The sequence below is a fragment of the Schistocerca cancellata genome, chromosome 5 (genome assembly GCF_023864275.1).
Source record: "Schistocerca cancellata isolate TAMUIC-IGC-003103 chromosome 5, iqSchCanc2.1, whole genome shotgun sequence".
NCBI classification, from domain to species: domain Eukaryota; kingdom Metazoa; phylum Arthropoda; class Insecta; order Orthoptera; family Acrididae; genus Schistocerca; species Schistocerca cancellata.
This window is the reverse complement of record NC_064630.1, coordinates 503,909,147-503,929,008: the sequence shown is the minus strand read 5'-3', so window position 1 is coordinate 503,929,008 and position 19,862 is coordinate 503,909,147. Positions and strand designations below refer to the sequence as shown.

General features: G+C 43.5%; 1 protein-coding gene across 2 annotated transcripts in view; it reads left to right on the top strand.

The window, feature by feature from the left end:
• The first annotated feature begins 208 nt into the window (after window positions 1-208).
• Window positions 209-19,862, top strand: part of LOC126188985 (F-actin-monooxygenase Mical) — a 550,752-nt gene continuing 531,098 nt past the window's right edge. For both annotated transcript variants that reach the window (XM_049930777.1, XM_049930776.1), the window contains exon 1: window positions 209-346. The gene's annotated coding sequence lies outside the window, so the exon portion shown is untranslated. The remainder of the gene's footprint in view (window positions 347-19,862) is intronic.

Below are 19,862 nucleotides of genomic sequence, written 5' to 3'. Positions count from 1 at the left end.
TTTGTGTTGCGCGTTTTAATGCTCGCTCCATAGATGTTTTTACTGTAAGGGCAATGCAAGGAGGTTAGAGGAAGCCAAACGGTTTCAATGTTGCCAACTGCTTGACACCAGTCAGTTGCGTGCTTCCTCAAAGCTACAATAGATGTCACGGCTATGTTAAGTTTGTAAACTCTCTGACTGACGGAAAAAAATCTGTTTGTGTGAGGAGGGTCCCGCAGGCAGGTGGAGTGTTCGGTGTTTGCAAAGTGTTTGAAAGGTTTTTGTGCGTTTTGTGTTGAAGTAAGGTAGCTGTAAACAGATGGAGACCAGCTGTAGTGAAACGAGACTGCCGTTGTATTAGGATCCTGTAAGTAGAAATTTGTGAATTTCCTCACAGCACCGTAAATGAACAGAGAAGTTTCCTAGGTATGGTTTGATGTTACCGACTTTGTTTTTGTGCCTGATTTTGAACTTCAGATGTATTATGTTTTTATTGACAGTACCCCACAACAACAGTGTAGAAAAGTGAACATGGTGTCCCTCGTATTCGCCTAGTTAACGATGTGAAATTCAAGCAATAGTTACAAATTTGATATTTCTGATCGGTATGTTAACAAATATACTGCAGTTGTCAAATACAGCCAGCACAGTCGAGTGGTTAAAGAGACGAAAAAACCGCATCACATAGAAACATGCATTATGCATTTCTGTTTGGAAATAAAGTTTAAAATTGGTTGTCACGTATATAATGTGCCCCTTGCCATTTTTATTAGAGCTCTTACAATTTGACGTTGCATATTGAGATTAAATAGAGAACGTTTTTTACTTCGGTACCCGTTTCTACTGAATTGTCAGAAAATGCATGACATACGGTTAAAGCTAATTTGTATATACTATCGGCCTACTGCATAACCCGATAGTAGTTCTTATTAAACGTCACCTATAGTGAAAGAATTCTGCACACCTACCCAAGTGATCCTTGGGAATCCCTGTGCAAGATCTACTATTCGTACATATATACATGCAGAACGTAATGCTAATTTCTCACTAAAATGAGTTCGATACTACATAGCGCGATTAAGGGAATCCGAAGTTAGGAAGAAGCACATTGTGCCGTAAGTTTGATACACCTCTGTTCCACCGTAATATACAGTGTTTTATTTGTAGAAATTATGTAAGGGATCAAAATAATACCTGTAATAGCCGACTAAGCCACTGGAAACTGCTGGTTTTCTCTCGTTTCTTAAAACTACAGTTCACTGCTATTCCGCCAATATTTCGATCAGTTGTGATCGTATTGTGAGCATATTGATGCTGTTGCAGAGAAATATAAATCACAATCGACACATTGCAATTCAAATTGAGGATATGTTCCGCAGGAATCAGATCAGTATATGGTATAAGGACAGATTATATTAATTTAAGAAAAGTGCAAACTAGTACGGAAGATGGTAAGCTGTGTGATATGATAATACTGATATGTGATACTGTTAGTAAGTTTCGTTTCATACACTTCGAGGTTTTGCTGTATGTTGTTTGGAAACTTTTTCACTTCTCATTAGTGCAATTTGCATTTTCTATCATTGGCTGCAGCATATTTTCATATTTAAAATTGAAGCAGATGTCCAGTGCAGAAATACTGGAATAAATAAAATGTTGAAAACCTAGTTTCCGCTACTTTCGAGATAAATTCATCGATTGTAAACTTTCTCAGCATCACTATCCTGTTAGTATTTTTTTTCCCATGGTGTCATTATTTCTAAGTCCCAAAAGCACATAGGTTGGAGAGAAGCTTGAGAACCTTCCATGAGAACCTCCGTATTTGTTGCTAATTGCTCTTACAGTGGCCAGTTTAGATACAAATCTATCTGACAGAACAAACAAAAGAGTGCTGCAATACAAGCAGAGTTGGTACCACAACAATACGTCCTTTGTTTTTGTGTACAAATTTAAATTCCTCTTTTTCCATCTCTAAATACTTATGATTTTCAGTGACCTTTTGATGTGCTCCCCTTTAAAATATGAAAATCCAACTTTGAGAAACGGCTGTTCACAGTCGGAACTGAAAGGTGACTCTGTAGAAACTACTGGGACGTACTTGGAAGTTATTGAATAAGTCTTTTGGCGCAAAAGTACCGAAAATTTCGATCCACATTTAGCTTCAGTGGGAAATATTGTGGAAAACATTTTCTACTTGGATGTCTAACAGAAGAAGAAATATATCAGTCTAGTAAGCTCTTTCTTATTTGTCTCGAAGAATTCAAACTATCTGTACAGAGTTGATAGTTGCTGTAGCAGTGTATAATGTCACTGTTATGCAAGCTTATCAGTGTCTTGAGAATTAAGGCTTTGGGAAGTATGATATCGTTATCGATCACTCCACGATTTGGATTGTGCTGAAAGTCCACAACATGCGCTAGCGCCTAAAGCAGTTTTGTTTCCTCTAAAAATGAAACGCTTGCTGGTCGGTGCTATGTATATAAACTTCTTTTGTGATCTCCATTGTCGGTCGCGGTATCATATTTTATTCCTTTCTTCTGTATATGTTAGGCTACTGCACTCCAAGGCAGATTTTCTTTCACACCGTTTCTGTGAGCTTCAGTAGCGTTGAGACTGTGAACAGAAGGTAGGTTTTGCACGGCACGTGTATTTGTAACCTTTTTTCGCTGGATTAAACCAATTTTGATTGCGTATGTTTGTCACAGATCTGAGCGGCCTTGCTTCAGATGAAATATTTTGAAAAGAGAAGTGGCGGCGATAGACTGAACTGCATAGAAATATGGAACAAATTATGCAGAAGTCCTTACATGACAATGAGAATGGAATTTATGAATTGTCCTCACTGTTGCCAAGCCTAGTAACTTAAATGCCTCACTTGGGATGAGCAAATGTCACCTTGTGACGAATGCCTTCTCTTAGTCTTCGAATCTGCCCCCCCCCCCCCCCCCCCTCATCTCTCTCTCTCTCTCTCTCTCTCTCTCTCTCTCTCACACACACACACACACACACACACACACACACACATATTTGATAGCCTAAACGATGTCGTGGCAGTACTAGAGGGTTGTCAAGTCAACTTGTAACATATTTTCTGCTGTAAGCTTCTCAAGACGTCAGCAGATATAATGGACTGTCGAGTCCAGATTGTGTTCAATTGTATTAGCGTCGTAGTTGTGGCCGAGACAATGATCTTACTTCTGCTCCACAAATGTTCGGCGCCAGTCTGGAGTTCGCATCGGCGCCGCTTGGTTTCCCTCACGCGGATGTGTGCCGCGTCTAGCGATGCGGGGTCGACCTTCTGGAAGGACGTGATCTCCCTGCTAAACGGTGGCGGCAGCAGCAACAGCAGCGCGCGAAGCATTTGGACAAAAGACGGGAACACTTTCTAGCCGACGACTTCCTTCTTCACAAAGCGAAATTGAACTGTGATCGTTAACGGATGCTGTTTTCTTAATACTCGTCCGCCCCATTTATATATGATTGTGTAACCAAGGAACCAATCTGAAGATTGGAAATTTGAGAAAGACAGTCTGTACGGAAATGTTTCTTCCAGCAGTGGCAGAGTTGAAATTTTGCCAGACTGTGTGTTGTGAATCACAAGAAAGTTTACAATTTAGTGCCACGTCGACGTCCAGATCATTAAAGGTGGAGTATCACTCAGTTGGATTTATGGAACTGTCATTGTTTGCATCTGTCCGCAGCTCGTGGTCTCGCGGTAGCGTTCTCGCCTCGCGGGCACGGGGTTCCGGGTTCGATTCCCGGCGTGGTCAGGAATTTTCACCTGCCCCTAGATGATTCGGTGTTGTTGTCATTGTCATCGTCATCATTCATCCCCATTACGGTCGGAGGAAGGCAACCTTGCCTAGTACGGCGGTGCGGGTTTCCTGTAGTGATTTTAGGAAACCACGGAATATACTAAGTGTGAACTCTGATCCTCCTGTATGGGAGTCCAATTTCTTTAATCATTGTACTACCTCGTTCTGTGATAATGAAAGTAGAGGACAAACTAATAAATTGTCACTGTCGTTTCAACACTTATTCGCGGTTTCAGTGTTCCATCTATCTAGAACAGTGCACTGGTTGCTGCAGAAGGAATGGCCAATGTTCAGGGATATGACTGTAACGAACAATCATTTGAAGCAAACAGTCTGGTAAACATGGCCACTAAAATGCATACCTTAAGAGTCATCTTCGCTACTGTGTAACACTTCTCTTCTACTGAAAAGTGTTCATAGCTCCTTAACGTATGCATTTTAGAGCCCATCTTTGTTAGACGATTTTTTTTGTCCATACTAATTCTCCGAAAATAAGGAGAGCAAAGAACTTGTAGAGGGATTTGTTTCGCAATATCGAACATGTTTACTAGACTTTTTACTTCGAATGATCGTTTCTATCATATCCATGAGTATTGACAATTCCTCCTGGAAAACCCTTACAACGTGATTGAGGATAAGTTGAAATAATGCCGTATGGGAGCCATAGACTGGATAGCCTCTTCTGTGTGGCCAGCATGCGACACGTTATACCATTTGTCAGATCTTTTCTGTCCATTTTTGACAATAGTTTTGAGCAATATATTTTTTTGTGTGAATGCTAGATTCGTATTGTGCTGGATACAATCTTATGTGCACTGGTATACATTTTGCTGTTTCTATAGCTATGTGAGTGATTTTTCAGTTTATTCTCAAATTATGTGCAAACATTCAGCACAATAACTTTTTGATCTCTTACATGTCTCTTTTAGTGGGTTGTTGTGCGCTTCTCACAGAACATGTCATCAAACACATGAGCGCTTGTTATTTGTAACATTTATTTCTGACTCCACCTGACATTTTTGTTTCTAAACCGTGAAATTACGTCTATAATGCAAATATTTGGTGAATCTCAAGAGAGTATACTGTCTGTTAACTCGCAACACGCATAGTACAACCAACACTTAACCTGTAAAGCGCTGGCTTCTCCCCAGTTTCGGTCGTGTACATCTCTGCAAGGTTTTGGAGTTTTTATCCGTTGTGTTGTATTCGTCAACTGTAATATTGTAGTTTTCAGACATCAAATATAGTCCCAAACAGCTTATTTGCTACATTCGTGGCAACAGTCGCAAATTCACTGTGGACATCTGTATCTGACTTATGTATCTGACATGTATACTAGACACGAAATGCAGTGAGACAGTGAAAAGCTGTTTATAAATGTGTCTACACTCACCACATCAGCTGCAGACACTCATCGCATTACATCAAATGGATCAAATATGTCTCCGTCTTGTGAGCTATATTGCCTTTGGACGAGATTATAACTTAGCGGAGAGACTTTAGAGTTACGCAGTGTTTCACGGAATGCTGCCAGTGAACAACGCCTTTGTCTTTAAGCACATTGCTTTGGCTTCCTTCGCCGTCGAGAGTGGCAGGGTATTCGGGGAGTCAGTATCAGAAGAAGGGATTAGACATTCTTCCGGCACCTTCGCTACGAATAAGGAGGCGGTCGAATATAATCAGTAGCTTTTACTCTCAACGTCCACATCAAGGAAGTTCTTTAGTTTTTCATTAATTGTCATTCTCTGGATTATTCTGATACTAAAATGTTCGTTCCTACCAACAATTGAGGTAAATCGATTTGCGCTGCCCGTTTATCTTCCCCAAGGCTTTTTATACTCGACATTTAGTTTTAGGGAGGACTGTAATGAAGAAAGAAAGAGGACGTCTTTCGTAATACGAAATGTAGGAAAAAACTGTCATTCGAGTGGGAACTTCGGTGCAGCTATGTAACAGGCAGCTCGTGCAATAAATATGCAGCCTGGACATTGGTACTCCGCGGAATTTCGCAGTATGTTCGTCCATGTCGTCTCGACAGTTACCAGTAATTACGTGGTGGTCACCTGTGAATAATTTGGGCCACAATTTGATTATCGAATTGCATCTCAGGAGTATCGCTTGCATGTATTCCTGCCGACCCAGGTTGCCGAAATTCACCGAAACTGTTCACCGTGCTCATCTAACTCGCTGGGAACGATCGTGGTCTAGCGGTGCGAGGCATTTGTTGTGACGGCAAATGCTACCTTTAATACGACACATTGAAGATGTAAGCGAGTACAGAAACTTACGTTGAAGCCCCGTATAGTGCTTTACACTCAGTTAATGGTGCAGGAAATAAACCATATACTGATACAGAGCACCCACCATCTTGCACATAGGATTGCTCTCAAATGGTGTCGTGGAGACTGCGTGCTATCAGTTTATATCAACTGATATTTTGATTAATCCAACCTAGCCTGGCTACATTCTCCCTATTGCTTACGGCCCAAGGAATGTGTCGATTTGCTTAGGAGATAAACTGCGTTTGCCGTGGAGCTAAGAAGGACACGCTTTTCGGCGCTTGGATGTCATATCCTTATGCTCTATGACTTGATCAACACTGCTCGTTGCTTTCTATGATAGATCTTTACGCCACAAAGCATCCTAATATAATCAGTAGTCAGAACATTGATAATGTCATTCATTTTCACGCGTTCTTTTGTTCATCCTTCAGTTTTTCCTGGACATAGTGTTTATCTGTATTGATCCGATGCATTCTTGTGGAGTTTAGTGTTTTCAACCACGGTTATTATCAAAATGAAAAGAAAACGAATAGTGAAGCTTGTGTAGACTGATGGAATTGGAGGAAATGTATTCTAGCAACTAGATCACTCCTCTGCTCTAACTCGCTAGTACCCTTCAAATCATCCAGTCCATATAATCGGCAAAGAAATACCCCACGACATCTCGGACTGCCTCCTCAATCTACGGAGGCAGGAGTACCTTAGGCTGTGGGAATTCCGTTCAGCGTATCAGTGAATGAAGCAACCAAAGAAGCGTGCCCGAGATCTACTGTAGCACGAGGGAATGTCCGTTCTGCACCCTGTGTCCTGGCTATTGAAGCACAAGATAATGCGTCATTGAAAGAATGAATAGCCAGAAGTGAGGGACAGTATGTTGGAACTTTCAGTCACTGAGGCATAACTGGAACTGCCTCATAAATTCCGTCTCTAGTGTGAGCACGCCCCTTAGTAGCTGTGGTTGTAGGACACGAGTATTTTAGGAAAAGTGTATGCAGTTTTTAATAGGAGTGTAGTCAATAACCAGCTTGACGGCGTACCCTCTCCTGTTGGTAACTACTCACGAAGTGTAAAACAGTATATTAAGTCCGCGTACAACTTTTAAACATTGTTCTCGGTAGCAAAATTTACCTTGATCATTAACCAAATCTTCTGATTGTGGATCTCTTTAGACGCATTTGTTGCTTTTTGTGCTTGTAGCAGTTTGTGCATCTGTTAATTTTGTTGTTATTGTACATATAAGGCGCAACAATACCTTTGGATTAGACATTATTTTCGAGAGTTGTTGAGATCCTTGAGAGAGCCAGACATGACGAAACATTCCACTTGGTATGCAAGATATGAGACACAAAAGAAATACTCAAACTTCAAGAAGAATGTAATAATTCCGATTCGTAGGAAGGCAGATGCTTTAAAGTGTGAATATTACTGAACCATCAATTTAATAAGACATCGCTGCAAAGTAGTAACACGAATTATTTACGGGTAGGTAGACGCCGGCCTCTAGAGAAGTGTAGAGAAAGTGCCAGGCAGTAATGACCCTACGAGTTATCTCGAAAGACCAAACTAGGGAAGGAAAACTTAAACGTTTATATAGTATAGATTTAGATAAACGATCGACGATATTGACTGGAATACACACTCTAAATTCGGCAGATATCAGAAATGAAGTGCACGGAGCGAAGGGTTACCTACGAATTCTACAGAAACCAGACTGCAGTTATGAATCGAAGCAGTGAAAGAGAAGCAGAAGTTGAGAATGAAATGAGACGGGGTTGTAGCTTATGTTGTTAAATATGTTTTCAATAATGGAAACCTAGGAGAAATTTGAAAGGGAATTGAAATTCATGGTAAAGAAATATGAAGAAATGAAATTTTTGAGGATTACAGATGATATTGTAATTCTGTCACAGATGGCATAGGACTTGAAAAGTCAGTTGAAGGGAATGGGTAGCGTTTGAAAAAGATATAAGATAAACAAAACAAGGGTAATGTAAAATACTTGAATCATTGGAGCTGTAGATAAGTTTTGCTATTTGGGCAACAAAATTACTGACGGTGCCGAAGTAGGAAAGATATAATAACGCTGACTGTCAACAGCAAGAAAAGCATTTCGGAAAAAGAGAAATTTGTTAAAAATCGAATATAATTTTAAGTGTTAGGAAGTCTTTATGAGGACATTTGCTCGATTGTAGCATTGTATGGAACTGAAACGTTTGCGATAAAACAGTTCACAGAAGAAGAGAATAGAATCTTCTGAGATATGATGCTACAGAAAAACCACTGAACATTATATGCCCAGAGCGGAAGAGTTATGAGATAGGCCCAATGAAGGAAAGTCTTTTGTGGGATTGGGTATAAAGACTTGACGACAGTAACCATGTTCAAATGAACTTAGGTTGCAGAAGTTACGTAGAGGTGAAGAGGCTGGCACATGATAGACTGGCAAGGAGAAATACATCAGACAAATTTTCAAACCGAAGACCACAACAATGCAAGTAACTAGTTTTCTGTGGTGGCTATTTTTTACAGCAGCTGTATATTACCAATCACTAAACAATACATGTGATGGAAGATGTGTAGGACAAACCGACAAAACCCATTACAAAGAACACATCAGAACCTGGAAGTGTGGGACAAACAACTTAGCTTTTACAGAACTTTTAAGAGAAAATTAATCACACGCCAACTACAAGCGAGAAATAAATGAAAATAGTTAAAATAAATAATGAGACACCTGGCAACTTTACAGAAAAATGTTTTCTCATATGCAAAACAAAGGCAGAAAAGAAACTACTATTCAATAACCAGTTGATTACATAGTAGAAAATAGACAAGCATCCCAATATGTTAATTACTTTTGAATACATTATGGGAGTAACAGTGATCAATATGTTACAAATATTTACTATTAAAAACATTCTTGATCACAATTTATTTAGTACGGTGACCGCTTTCGACCACTACTGTTGTCATCTTCAGACCACTGAGTAAGAACCTCCTTCTGCTAGAGAATCATTTCTCTAGCAGAAGGTTGTTCTTACTGATTGGTCTGAAGATGACCAAAGTAGTGGTCGAAACCGGTCACCGTACTAAATAAATTGTGATCAAGACTGTTTTTAATAGTAAATATCCCAATATGTGATGACATCTTATTCCTCTCCTTAGTTAAAAATAACTATAATAACTATTCTGACACACACACACACACACACACACACACACACACACACACACACTTTTCAAAACCGCGTAATTGTCTCCCATTGCGAATCAGAAGTTTGAAATTTGACTCGAAGACCTTGGGCTCGGTGACGCTTCAAGGAGCGAGGTGTCGATACATGCGGAAAAAAAAGAAGCCAGATCCCAGAAGTTCATATGACGTTAAAGGTGGATTAATTCGCCACAATTTTGCCCAGCGCCACAGTGGAGGTGTCGCACGATGGGTGGACGTGTCGCACGTTGGGAAGATCGTCACATCCCATCTTATCCTTATTTCACCCCTTCTCCTGACACATCTGTGATGGAGGTCAGAACCGCGACGCTCAGCGTTGAAATCGCGGTTTTCGTATTGAATGGCCGATGAAAACATTCCGGACACACCGCTGCTCAGAGTCGACGCGAAAAGCCCTCATGGGGTGGCATGAATGTCGTCTGTGGAACCACTCCTTCCTGCACATTTCAATGTCGAAAACGACAGTTCGTAGTGCAGTGAGCAACAGGACGACGTTCTTATCAATCTTCAGTACTACTGACACCCCCGGACGATTCGAAGTTCCTCTAAGGACATCGTGAACCGGCAGCGGCATTGAACACGATCGACCCCTTTGGAGTGTGGTGCGAATGCAGCCACCTGCTGGCCGCATGCAAATGTCAGATGTGTTGAGGGGGTACCTGTCACGGCAGAGCTTAGTAACCAGTAAATGTCTGTCTTTGTACATGGACAGTTTTAAAGAGCCCTGCAGAGGAGTACAGGTGTCACTGAGGGTGTTCTCGTCCTGGGGAGTTTTAAGTGACCCTTTGCAGTTTTATCACCCCGCCCCCCTCCCCGCCACCAACCACCCCGCGATCCTGCCACAGTAGGGCTGATAATACATGAGCGCTCTTTGCTGCTTTGAATCCCGTACAAATTTCGTTGAATGGTTTTGAACGGTATCTGGTGGTTTCACCCTGTACACCAGAGCAAAAATTGTGATGGCTTTACACTCTAAAAGGGTACGATCACGTTCAGCGGTGATGCCTTTAGAGAAGGGCTGAATGGTCCGGGGGCTGCCAGCAGTGTCAAAGGTTGTCAAGAACGTCGTCCTGTCGCTCACTGCACTGAGAACTGTTGTTTTCGGGTGCGAAATGTGGGGGATGAACACCCCAAGGAAAGTGGTAATTTCATTGATGCCCTTTATAACCACCCCTCTGAGGCCCTTTCGGTCGATACTGAGCGGCACTGTTTCTGAAATGCTTTCCACGGGCATCCATAAGAAAACCGCGTGATTTTAACGCTGGGCGTCACCGTTCTGACCTCCATCGCAGAGGCGTCAAGAGAAGGGGCGAACTCTGTATAAGCGGGTGTGTGACGACGTTCTCATCGCGTGACACGCCCAAGGTGGTAGTGGACTGAATTTGGTGAAATTTGGTTTCAAAGCGACATCCTTAACCCACCTTACACCTCAAATGAACTTCGAGTTCTGGCCTTTTTTTTTTTTTTTTTGTCGCATGTGACGACAACGTGCTACCTGAAGCGTCATCAAGCCCGAGGGTGTCGCTTATGCACCGTTACAGAGGAAAGTTATAGGCACCTTTGAACCAACTTTAAACTTCCGCGTTGCAATGGGAGACCATTAGGAGGTTTCGAAAAGGTGACCCTTTAACTGTGTTGCGTATTGAGTGTGAAACAAAATGATACGCTTGACAGCGAAAATGGCTGTTGGATGTTATTTTACGAAATCACAGAGACTACACGAAAAAGTAGACCTTTTCCATATAGGTGAATACTGCATGATATTTAAGTAATTGGGAAGGGAGTGAGACAGGGTTGTAGCCTCTCCCCGATGTAATTCAATCTGTATATTGAGCAAGCAGTGAAGGAAACAAAAATTTGGAGTAGGTATTAAAATCCAGGGAGAAGAAATAAAAACTTTGAGGTTCGCCGATGACATTGTAATTCTGTAAGAGACAGCAAAGGACTTGGAAGAGCAGTTGAACGGAATGGACAGTGTCTTGAAAGGAGGATGTAAGATGAACATCAACAAAAGCAAAACGAGGATAATGGAATGTAGTCGAATTAAGTCGGGTGATGCTGAGGAATTAGATTAGGAAATGAGATACAGAGATTTGCTATTTGGGGAACAAAATAACTGATGATGGTCGAAGTAGAGAGGATATAAAATGTAGACTGGCAATGGCAAGGAAACCATTTCTGATGAAGAGAAATTTGTTAACATCGAGTATAGATTTAAGTGTCAGGAAGTCGTTTCTGAAAGTATTTGTATGGAGTGCAGCCACATATGGAAGTGAAACATGGACGATAAATAGTTTGGACAAGAAGAGAATAGAAGCTTTCGAAATGTGGTGCTACAGAAGAATTCTAAAGATTAGATGGGTAGATCATATAACTAATGAGGAGGTATGAATAGGATTGGGGGGAAGAGAAGTTTGTGGCACAACTTGTCAAGAAGAGGGGATCGGTTTCTAGGACATGTTCTGAGGCATCAAGGGATCACAAATTTAGCATTGGAGGGCAGCGTGGAGGGTAAAAATCGTAGAGGGAGACCAAGAGATGAATACACTAAGCAGATTCAGAAGGATGTAGGCTGCAGTAAGTACTGGGAGATGAAGAGGCTTGCACAGGATAGAGTAGCATGGAGAGCTGCATCAAACCAGTCTCAGGACTGAAGACCACAACAACATTTAAGCAAAGAATTAGACGTCTCACTGTAAACACACTTTCATTTTATTATAAAATATTTCCTGAACTGAATCTGAAAACGAATAAGTGAAAACCCAAAATCGTGTAATATTCCAGTACACCCACTGAAGATGACTTGTTAAAAAGGCGTAATGCATCTGGGTATATAAACATTGTCATCTTCAGTTAAAGTCGGTCAAGTGACGAATGGAAGCTCTGTTGTGCACCACAGTCACAGCAGCAACAACTGTGCACTCTGTTTTTGGATGTACCGGATCGGACTTTTAGTTCAGGAAGAAGTTGTACCCGGAAGCGAAGCGTGGCGTCCGCAGGCGTCGTATGCAGACGCGGGCCCAGCGACCGGCGCGGGCGGCACCCGACCCGCCTGCGCGGCTGCCGTAGCGGGCTCGCCGCGCGACCGCTGCCCGCCGGAACACAGAAATAACCTCCCTCTGCTCCTCTCCTCTCTCCCGCCGCACGCGCCTTTTGCATTTTTTATTCCTGACGGATATAAACCGCGCCACAGTGGGAACGACCTCCTCTGCCTGACATCGCGCTGCCCTGGGCGAGGGGTGAGCTCCGCGGCTTGCGCTACCTGCAATTATGCCGAAGTACTCCGCGCGGAATTCAGAGCGCTGCCACCGTACCTGACCGAAGGAGGGGCGGCAATTGTGTGACGGATGCACTTGCTCGGCTCGCCCTGTGTGGCTACCGGGGTGTTGCCTGTTTTCTCACTTACGCATCTCCGCCGTAGTCGTGTCAGTTTCTCACGTACAACCTGTCGGTAAACTGTTCATTCTACCTGACACGAAAATGTAAACCCAAAAAAACGCCACGGTATACAAGGAATAGTTATTAAGATTTAATTACACCTCGAAAAAATTTAGTTACGTGGTCACTTGCTTATGCTGATAAATAACCGCTCCAGTTGCTAAAAATTCGTTTTACTCCGCGATGATTTCGGCTTTTATATTGAAGCAATTTTCTAGTGGAATTAGAAATTGATATTGCAATTACAACCTACCCTTGTAGATAATGATATGAGGGCTACCCAGAAAGTAACAGACGTTTTGAAATAAAAAATTAACAGTATGGAAAACCAAATTTTAATATATTCATTTTAGAGCAATACTCTTAAGCCATGGATGTCCATCTTATTGCACGGACGAGGGACTTCAGCTAATGATATGTATGAGAAAAAGTACAATCGCAGCTGTATATTGGAAAATGTCTTTATCACATGACTAGTTTCGGCGGCACATTACCGCCATCCTCAGGCCCCACCACTGCCAAAAGAGTATTTGATTTCCTTCGCGGATTTACTGTGGGATCCTTGTTGCTAGCGCACTTGGGCTAGCTTTCATAAGGAGCCTATACTCGATGTCGTGTTGTCTCCAGTGCTAACACACGTGTTACAAGGCTCCCACAGTAAATGCGCCAAAGAAATCGAGTACTCTTTTGGGATTGGTTGGGCCTGAGGATGGCGGTAATGTGCCGCCGAAACTAGTCGTGTGATACTGCTGTGGTGCTACTTTTTCTCATGTATTCTTAAGCTGTTGTTCTGCATAACTGCCATTCAGATTGCGCACTTATACCGTGGCGCAAGTTTTTCAATACTGTCTCTGTAGAAATCTGCCGCCTGCGATTGCATCCACTTGTTCATACCGGCGTGCATCGCTGTCAGTATCGAAACGTTGTGTAGCGAGACATTGCTTAGAAAAGATGGTAGTCGGTGGGCGCCAAATCCAGGCTGTATGGTGGAGTATCAAACCCCCCCCCCCCTCCCCCATCTAAAACCCCATAGAAGCTCTCCAATACGATTGGCTGTTTGTGAATATGCGTTGTCGTGGGGGAAAAAAAACCACTTTGCGCTAAGTTTTCCCCAACGTATGTTTTGTATCTCCTGTCTTAAATTTTTCAGTGTTTGAAATTACCTCTCTGTGTTAACTGTTGTGCCACGTTCAAAGAATTCAACGAGAATCACTCTCTTAAACACAGTAGCCACCATCTTTCTAGGTGACAGCATTTGCTAACACTTCCTTGGTGTCTTCGGAGAATTTCCGTGACTCCATTTCGTCGACTATCGTTTGTTACACAATCGACATGCTTCACCCAAGTCTCGTTCCCAGTCACGATGCAGTCGATAACTTTGTTACCATTTTTCTCGTAATCTTCGAGGAAGGTGAATGCTGCAGCCAGTCTGTTTTTTGTAGTATTCCGTTAGGATTTTGGGAACCTACCTAGCACAAAGTTTGTTGTAACCAAGCTTCTCTTCCACAGTTTCACGCACCAAACTTCGTGAAATTTGGGAAAATGTTGCGAAAGTTCGTAAATCGTGAAATCACGAGTTTCACGAATTTTGTCGTTCATGTACTTCACCAGTTCGTCAGTTGCAAGGTTAGGCCTACGACTGCGGTCCTCATCGTTGACATTGGTACGACTATTTTTAAAATCAGTGCACCATTGGCTCACCCGGCTTTAGCTCATTTTTTTCTTTTCCAGACACATCACAAAGATCGTGATAAATTTCGATTGGTTTGCATTTTTTTACCCACACGTCTCACAAGTGGCAACATTTTCTACTGCAGCGTACATTTTAACATGTCACAGAAAACAAAGTAGCAGACACACGATCACACACTACCACCGCAGGGTGTGAACGGAGTGTACGAGTGTTACGGCACCGAGAAGGCGGCTGTAGCTCCGCCCACCGCCGCGATAGACCAGAACGTCTGTTACTTTCTGGATAGCCCTCGTGTAATGAACATCTCTATACTACACGTAACAGTAATGTAGAAATTTCCGCATAAGAACTTTAAGTTCACAGGTATAGTATAAGTACAGAAAAAGAAAACTACAGCTGGCGTAGTGGTGAAGCAAAGTCAAATGATTACGAAAGTGAGAGCCGGATAGATTTAAAAGTGCTGTGTCCCAGTAATACTGTTTTATTCACTAAATGGCGTCCAACATGTCAAAGTGGCAGGAAGAGAACCCCCTATCACTAAAAGTAGTTGCTGCTATAAGGTGGCTTGCTTTCACGCAGCAACTGTACAACCCCGTCACCGTGGCAAATAGGGTTCTGCAACGCTACAGCAAAAGTGGTTGCAGCACACATTAGCAAAAATTTGCAGGAAATTAATAGTAAATATCTTACAATTAATACTTAACTGTAGTGTGAAGATGGTGTGTGGCAATAGTTAAGTACTCGCTTACAATCAATGTCATTAACGCTGATACACTCCTGAAACCGTGAACAATCACTACGTTCACTTGTAGAGTATCCAGTTGGGCTCTTCTTGGCGACGACTGTAGACACGATCCAGCTACTGTCTTGTGTTTATACAGTGCTCATACTAACTTTACTGAAGCCGTGGCGCTTTATATCCGCATTTGGCGTATGGATGTTGTTTGTGGACTACACTCCCGGAAATGGAAAAAAGAACACATTGACACCGGTGTGTCAGACCCACCATACTTGCTCCGGACACTGCGAGAGGGCTGTACAAGCAATGATCACACGCACGGCACAGCGGACACACCAGGAACCGCGGTGTTGGCCGTCGAATGGCGCTAGCTGCGCAGCATTTGTGCACCGCCGCCGTCAGTGTCAGCCAGTTTGCCGTGGCATACGGAGCTCCATCGCAGTCTTTAACACTGGTAGCATGCCGCGACAGCGTGGACGTGAACCGTATGTGCAGTTGACGGACTTTGAGCGAGGGCGTATAGTGGGCATGCGGGAGGCCGGGTGGACGTACCGCCGAATTGCTCAACACGTGGGGCGTGAGGTCTCCACAGTACATCGATGTTGTCGCCAGTGGTCGGCGGAAGGTGCACGTGCCCGTCGACCTGGGACCGGACCGCAGCGACGCACGGATGCACGCCAAGACCGTAGGATCCTACGCAGTGCCGTAGGGGACCGCACCGCCACTTCCCAGCAAATTAGGGACACTGTTGCTCCTGGGGTATCGGCGAGGACCATTCGCAACCGTCTCCATGAAGCTGGGCTACGGTCCCGCACACCGTTAGGCCGTCTTCCGCTCACGCTCCAACATCGTGCAGCCCGCCTCCAGTGGTGTCGCGACAGGCGTGAATGGAGGGACGAATGGAGACGTGTCGTCTTCAGCGATGAGAGTCGCTTCTGCCTTGGTGCCGATGATGGTTGTATGCGTGTTTGGCGCCGTGCAGGTGAGCGCCACAATCAGGACTGCATACGACCGAGGCACACAGGGCCAACACCCGGCATCATGGTGTGGGGAGCGATCTCCTACACTGGCCGTACACCACTGGTGATCGTCGAGGGGACACTGAATAGTGCACGGTACATCCAAACCGTCATCGAACCCATCGTTCTACCATTCCTAGACCGACAAGGGAACTTGCTGTTCCAACAGGACAGTGCACGTCCGCATGTATCCCGTGCCACCCAACGTGCTCTAGAAGGTGTAAGTCAACTACCCTGGCCAGCAAGATCTCCGGATCTGTCCCCCATTGAGCATGTTTGGGACTGGATGAAGCGTCGTCTCACGCGGTCTGCACGTCCAGCACGAACGCTGGTCCAACTGAGGCGCCAGGTGGAAATGGCATGGCAAGCCGTTCCACAGGACTACATCCAGCATCTCTACGATCGTCTCCATGGGAGAATAGCAGCCTGCATTGCTGCGAAAGGTGGATATACACTGTACTAGTGCCGACATTGTGCATGCTCTGTTGCCTGTGTCTATGTGCCTGTGGTTCTGTCAGTGTGATCATGTGATGTATCTGACACCAGGAATGTGTCAATAAAGTTTCCCCTTCCTGGGACAATGAATTCACGGTGTTCTTATTTCAATTTCCAGGAGTGTATTTGTGTGATGTAAGGCGGAAGCATAAAATATTACTTACCTAGTGCGCCATCTTTTGGATGATAGCCGTAACTCAGTTGCTTCTGAGTACTAGGCTGCTCGGCTCACTGTTATGTATGGCTGTGTTCCGTATCTTCCTGTGAACGCAGCAGACGCTGAGACCGATGGTTCCGTTTTTGCTAATCAACAGGAACAGACCGTGCGCCGACACTGGGAATCGTTCTCCCCAATGTCCTTTTCGTGATTATCACAATTCGAATGCGACGCTGTGAACCAATCCTTACCATATGCACAGAATTGATGTGGTCATTGAAGGAGAGTAACAGCAGGTACCCCGATCCCCCTCCCCAAATTCAAAATATTACTAAAATATCACTGATCCAGTTGTATACTTCTAAGTTGCTAGCATCAACGTCTTTTCTATTCGTAATTCTTACGATCAAATATTGTACATCCTGTACTGTGTACCTCTCTCAATACGTAACTGTTACCCTCCCCCTCCACTTTTTCCTTCTCCTATTCTTTGTAGCTCGCGCGGTTACTTCACATTTCTGCCCCCAGTAATGATTTGTCAGACGATTTATGCCTTCCATAGTCTTACGCTAAAAATTTACACTGTACACACAGTACTCGTAGGTCACAGTGGAAAGCTGCACAAACAAGTGTGTATAATAAAAGCATATTCGATGTAAACCTTGGTTTCCTGTGGCACAGAGAAAATTAGTAAGGCGCAGTGGGGCTTACTGGTAAGACGCACATCTCCGGGGCTTTTTTACGAACTGGATAAAGAGCAGCAGGAGATTTACAAAGCTTGGTGCAGCAACCCACACCATAACCGAATGCAATGTTATGTGCGTATACAAGCGGAGAGCTGGGGTATTAACTCTGCCTTCACAGGCGTAAATTGACAAACGGAATCAGCCAAACCGTAAATTTTTACGGACATCCATCGGGAATAATTTACGATGGAACAACATAACAAATTAGCGCGTTCTTGAGTGCGGGACGAAGTAATGGAAAAGCTTGATGGACGACTGTAGTAATTCTGACGTACAAATCTATTCTCCGTACAGGACATAGTAGTGGAGGGTATACTGAATTATTTGACAACAGGGTCCCTCAGCAGTGTCCTTCTGGATAGCTGAAGCTCGAAGATGAGTCTCATCGAGAAACGCGAATGATTGGCGGTCTGTGGACCGAAGAGTATCTCAATCTGTTCTCAGATTTGAATTGACTGATTGGGGGTGCGGGACAATTGGACAACTTTTCATCATCAGGACAGATTTATTATACAAACCAAATGTCCATTTCAGACTTTGTAATTTTGACGCTTATGCGAAATCGTAAAAGATGCTGGTTTCAATAGAATCAAGAAAGCTGGTGAAGTAACTGGCCCTGGACATGGAGGGCACCTCGAACTGTGGCAGTCGCTCGCATGTTGGTAATTTTGTTACTGTGACGACACCTAGCAGCTGTAACGTGCGGCTAGGCATTGATTACGGAGAAATCTTAGTGGGCATCCTGGGGTTCTGTAGCTACTTGGATGACAGCAAGAGACACTGCACACAGGTCGCTGTCGATACATTTCTCTTTAAGGTGCGTTTACACCTGTGCACCTTGCGGCATGTCGCCGAGCTGCTGTGCTTGCTTCACACGCAAGTAGAAGCACCTGTCTCCCCATGTAGTATGGTGAACTCCTGCGCCTGCGTACGGTGGCCCGTGCGTACAGTTCAGAGGCACAGGTGGATACGTCTCCTTGCCTCTTCGTGCAACGGCTGCATGCGCTTAGTGCGCACGGGAAGTCGCACATTAAGAAGTACACGCACATTAAGAAGTACTGTGACGACGAAATGCCATCACTTTACTACCCTGACGAATATGGAGCGTTTGCAGTGTTGTTGCCAAATGCTGTAGAATAATAAGAAATACACGCATTACTAAATGTAGTGCAATGTAGCAGTTAATATCTAAGTTGGACTACACACGTCTCCGAAATTGCTGACGCTAACTATATACTGCTGTATTTAATGGAGTAATCTCTTAACTAAACTTGTAATAAGAAAATATCTGGCTTCAGTTTAGTGGTAAGGACAAATGTGGGCAGGAGGAAGCGTAGACAACACCTTTGCAGCAAGTTATGGACTGGTACTAGAGTCTGTGGCATGCATGAAAGGTAAATAGTGTGTGTTGGAGGAGAAGAGGAAAAGAGATAACTCGTTTCTTCAGTAAACATTTATGTTTCAAAATTATTATGTAATACTCTTGGCGCTTTTTTGTGATGTTAAAATGTCACCCGCGTAGGGCCCTCGAGGAAAGAGTAGCAACTGGATACACGGAATATACAAGCAGCCATCTCCCGTACATCTTATCGATACGCTGAACGCGACAAGCAGTCAGTGGAAATGGTACAGTGTGAAAACGACTGTTACCACGTTATTTATACTCAGATCGCTGGCGTTAGAAAACCATACCAAATATATTGGAAAAAAACACTATAGCTTATTGCTTCAGTAAGTTTGGTGTTGTTAGAGGTAGCGTTTTTTCTTTGCTTTCTTCCCATTTATCAAACGGCGCGCTTGGCAGCCGTGATGAGCATGTAACAACTTAATGCAGAATTAGAACCATGGTGCAACTTAGCGGAATTTGTAATGTTTACATCGTTTATTTTTCTCCATCTCTTATCCACGCAGGTACAAAGTCGGATGCAATGTATAGCGCCTCTTAACTTGATATTACTGCTTAGGCGTACTTTTTTTCTGAGAATAATGGGACTAGATTGAAAGTCATTGAGAGGAGCGTCGAAAAGCCATCCTATATCAGGCAATCAGAACCTGTCTGAAGGCCTACGTTGGTTTTTTGTGTAGTGTTTAGGCGACTTTTTCGCATTTATTTGGCTAGTTGTAAAATTTACGGTATTGACAGGCGGAGATCACCGCGATACTCTTGTTATTGCCACAGATTAAATGGCTTCACGACAGCGAGGTAGTATGGAAACCAGGACCTACAGGGGTTGGACAAAGATATGGAAAAACTGCGAAAAATTCCT